The 4,508-nt window shown below is 30.4% G+C and overlaps 1 non-coding gene across 1 annotated transcript; it reads right to left on the bottom strand.

Annotated features, from left to right (window-relative positions):
* Positions 1-4,145: 4,145 nt before the first annotated feature.
* LOC139851085 (small nucleolar RNA R71) lies at positions 4,146-4,252 on the bottom strand. The gene has a single exon (XR_011760447.1). It is a non-coding gene; the product is annotated as a small nucleolar RNA R71 (small nucleolar RNA).
* Positions 4,253-4,508: the final 256 nt, after the last annotated feature.

The following is a 4,508-nucleotide window of genomic DNA, read 5'->3' as shown; positions in this document are numbered from 1 at the left end:
GGTCATAGTCCCTAAATGAGACGCGTTTGACCAAAATTATGTCGCATTCATTTGAAACGTACAAGACTTACAAAGTTTTAAGTTACCAAGTGGTTCGACAACAAGTTTAAGTTTACAAAAGTGATAAAGTATAAATGAAATAACTTGCGACATAATTAGTTTTAAATCACGGTTGCTATAAATAGCGTAAGTATGTATGTGATAATGCTAAAAACGAACATATATTTCATAGCATTATCCCTCAAGAAAGACAAGCTTTTAGTTGCAATTGTTCTATTTACAAGTGATATTCGTTTGTATAATAAAAAGTGAAGACAAAAGACAGATTCGATGAATTGAAGACGAAAACAACCAAAAATCTCAAAAGTACAAAGTACAATCAAAGTGGTTCAATTATTGATGAGAAACGTCTCAAAATTACAAGAGTACGAGCCGCAACTCGCAAAATACAAGATATTAAATTGTACGCAAGGACGTTCGAAAATCCGGAACCGGGACCAAAGTCAACTCTCAACGCTCGATGCAATGGACTAAAAATTACAAGTCAACTATGCACATAAATATAATATAATATATAAATAATTCTTAAAATTATATAAATATTATATTATATATATAAATCATCGGCAAAGAAGAAAACAAAGACATGTGAGCTGAAAAAGTAGGCCATGCGATCGCATGGCCAGGAAGGCCAAAAACCATGCGATCGCATGGTGTCCTTTAGCAGCAGAAATCCTATAAATTTCACGTGTTCTGGCCATTTTTTAAGACATCTTTTTCTTTCTTCATTCTCTCAACGTATATGTATATATATATATATATATATATATATATATAATTATATTATAATTTTAATTTTAATTTTAATAATAATAAGGGTATGTTAGCGAATGTTGTAAGGGTGTAAGTCGAAATTCTGTCCGTGTAACGCTACGCTATTATTAATCATTGTAAGTTATGTTCAACCTTTTTAAATTAATGTCTCATAGCTAAGTTATTATTATGCTTATTTAAGCCGAAGTAATCGTGATGTTGGGCTAAATATTAAAATTGGGTAATTAGGCTTTGTACCATAATTGGGGTTTGGACAAAAGAACGACACTTGTGGAAATTAGACTATGGGCTATTAATGGGCTTTATATTTGTTTAATTAAATGATAGTTTGTTAATTTAATATAAAGATTTACAATTGGACGTACCTATAAATAACCATATACACTCGATCGGACACAATGGGCGGGATATTTATAAGTACTAATAATCGTTCATTTAACCAGACACGGGAATGGATTAATAGTTAATGGACTTATTAAAACAAGGGTGAATTATGTACAAGGACACTTGGGTAATTATTAACAAAGTATTAAAATCTTGAGTTACACGCAGTCGATATCCTGGTGTAATTATTAAACAAAATATTAAGACCTTGTTACAGTTTAAGTCCCCAATTAGTTGAAATATTTGATTTCGGATATAAGGATAATTTGACGAGGACACTCGCACTTTATATTTATGACTGATGGACTGTTATGGATAAAAACCAGACGGACATATTGAATAATCCAGGACAAAGGATAATTAACCCATGGGAATAAACTAAAATCAACACGTCAAACATCATGATTACGGAAGTTTAAATAAGCATAATTCTTTTATTTCATATTTAATTGCACTTTTAATTATCGCACTTTAATTTATTGTCATTTTATTTATCGCATTTTTATCTATCGCAATTTCATTATCGTTATTTACTTTACGCTTTAATTTAAGTTATATTTATTTTTAATATTTTACATTAGGTTTTAACTGCGACTAAAGTTTTAAAATCGACAAACCGGTCATTAAATGGTAAAAACCCCCCTTTTTATAATAATAATACTACTTATATATATATTTATATTTTTACAAATATAGTTTTTAAAAATATAGCGTTAAACTTGGCTAAGATCCCTGTGGAACGAACCGAACTTACTAAAAACTACACTACTGTACGATTAGGTACACTGCCTATAAGTGTTGTAGCAAAGTTTAGGTATATCCACTCTATAAATAAATAAATAACTTGTGTAAAATTGTATCGTATTTAATAGTATTTCCTAGCAAAAATACTACTATTTTGTACCCCTTCGCTTTAACATCAAGTATTTTTGGCGCCGTTGCCGGGGAACTGCTTAACCGCCGGAAGCGAAACGCTATATATATAAAAATAATAATTATTAAGTTCTTTGTATAAAAATATACGTTTTAAATATTAAAAAATAAAAAAATATAAAAAGAAAAATATCTATATATTTATTTTTAAGAATTTGTTTAAAATATATAAAGTTAAAAAGTATTTTTATTTCTATTTTAGTTTTTAAATATTAGTATTTTATTATTTTATATAAATATTTATTTATATTAAAAACAGAAAAACAGAAAAAAAAATATTTAAAGTAATCGGGCTGAGGACTATAGAAGCCCAACACCTGGCCCGAAACCCTACTCCATGCGACCGCATGGATTTATAACTCAAAGACCATGCGATCGCATAGATTGATCTGACACGCCACAGTTTGACCTATTTCAGCATTAATTACGGAATATTAATTATTATTATTATTATAAACCCTAATTAGGGTTATTTATTTAATTAATTAAGTTAGTTTTTAGTTTTAATTTGTAATTTTAGTTTTAATTAGTTTTAATAAATTATAAAATTAATACTTTTATAAATAAATATTATAAAAATAATTTTTTTATAAAAAATTGTACTTTTTACAACTTTAAGTTTATTTTTATATTTTGTATCTTTTTATTTGTTTTAGCGTAATATTTGTATTTTTCGTTCGTATTTAGTTTTAAGTCATAATTTTTGCCATAGTTATTTTTATTTCTAGATTTTTAGGCTTTGCCGTAAAATCCCTTAAGTGCTTTTTCTTTAGACTAAGATTTAAGTGCTTTAGAATTTTGCGACGTCGTTCTAAGATTTTAGTACTTTTTAAGTTATTACCGTTTTGGATATAGAATTTTTTTTTAAGCTTTAATATCTTTAGACGCAACTTTTAATTCTTAGTTTTTAGACTTTTAAGTTTCGACGCGCTACGTTCTTTTTATTATTTTTCGACCTTTTATTTTTTGACGTTTTTCGACGCGCTCTTTTTCTTTCTTATTTCTCGACGCTCTAGATTTTTAGGACATAGAATTTTCTATTTCTTCTCTAAAATTTCTTTAAAGTTCAACGAAAATTTATTTTAAGCGGTTAAATTGATAGACATCCAAAATTTTCTGGTTCGTAGTAATAGTTGGATTTGTTAGTGGCGAGTTGTGGGCTTCCGATTTAAAAGGTCCTGGCTACCTGCTGCATCTATTGGCTATTCGAAACGTGGGCAAAATCAGAAAAGTCTATTAATTTGATAACTTATATAATTTTTATCTTTTATAACTAATAGGATATTCAGTGAATGCACCGAGCAAAACGTTCACCACCTTTTATACGTTCACCACCTGTAACTCGATCAAGACATCTAGCTAATATTTTCGCCGTTGATTTTTCTTTAGAATCGTCATATAGTCTACCAAGTACTCCAATTCAAATTTCCGATAATTCATTTTTTGAACCCGACCTCACAATTGAGAATCCGGAGGATATTCAGGGACAATTCAGAGATCCTGAACCACTAATCTTTCCTCCGGAACCACCAATCATTCAAACAGAGATTGTCGAGGAACAACCCATTAAATCAAAATCCTCTAGTGATTCAGATTCAACAAATTCAATCATGGAAAATCTGGAACCTCTAAGTATGGAAGACCGAATGAGAGCTAAACGCACTGGCCAAGGTCACGCAATTACTCAACCTGACATTAATGCGCCAGATTATGAAATCAAAGGACAAATCCTACACATGGTGACTAATCAATGCCAATTTAGTGGTGCGCCGAAGGAAGATCTAAATGAACATCTTCGTACCTTTAATAGGATTTGTACTTTGTTCAAAATAAGAGAAGTTGAGGATGAACAGATATATCTCATGTTATTTCCCTGGACTTTAAAGGGAGAAGCCAAAGATTGGTTAGAATTGTTACCTGAAGGGGCGATTGATACATGGGACGTTTTAGTTGAAAAATTCCTTAAACAATTCTTTTCGGCATCTAAAGCCGTAAGACTTCAAGGAGAAATTATTACGTTCACACAAAAGCCAAATGAAACTTTATATGAAGCGTGGACAAGATTTGAAAAGTTATTGAGAGGATGTCCGCAACATGGTTTAGACACTTGTCAAATAGTACAAATATTCTATCAAGGATGCGACATCACTACAAGAAAAGACATCGATATAGCAGCTGGTGGTTCCATTATGAAGAAAACCACAACTGACACTTACAAAATTATTGATAACACTGCTTCCCACTCACATGAGTGGCATCAAGAAAAAGATATCGTTAGATCATCTAAACCAGCTAGAGCCGATTCTAGCCATGACTTTGATTCCATTTCTGCAAAGATAGATGTTGTCGAGAGACGA

The sequence above is a fragment of the Rutidosis leptorrhynchoides genome, chromosome 5, assembly GCF_046630445.1.
Source record: "Rutidosis leptorrhynchoides isolate AG116_Rl617_1_P2 chromosome 5, CSIRO_AGI_Rlap_v1, whole genome shotgun sequence".
Lineage (NCBI taxonomy): Eukaryota > Viridiplantae > Streptophyta > Magnoliopsida > Asterales > Asteraceae > Rutidosis > Rutidosis leptorrhynchoides.
Note: the sequence above shows the minus strand (reverse complement) of the source record. Positions and strands in the feature narration are given on the sequence as shown.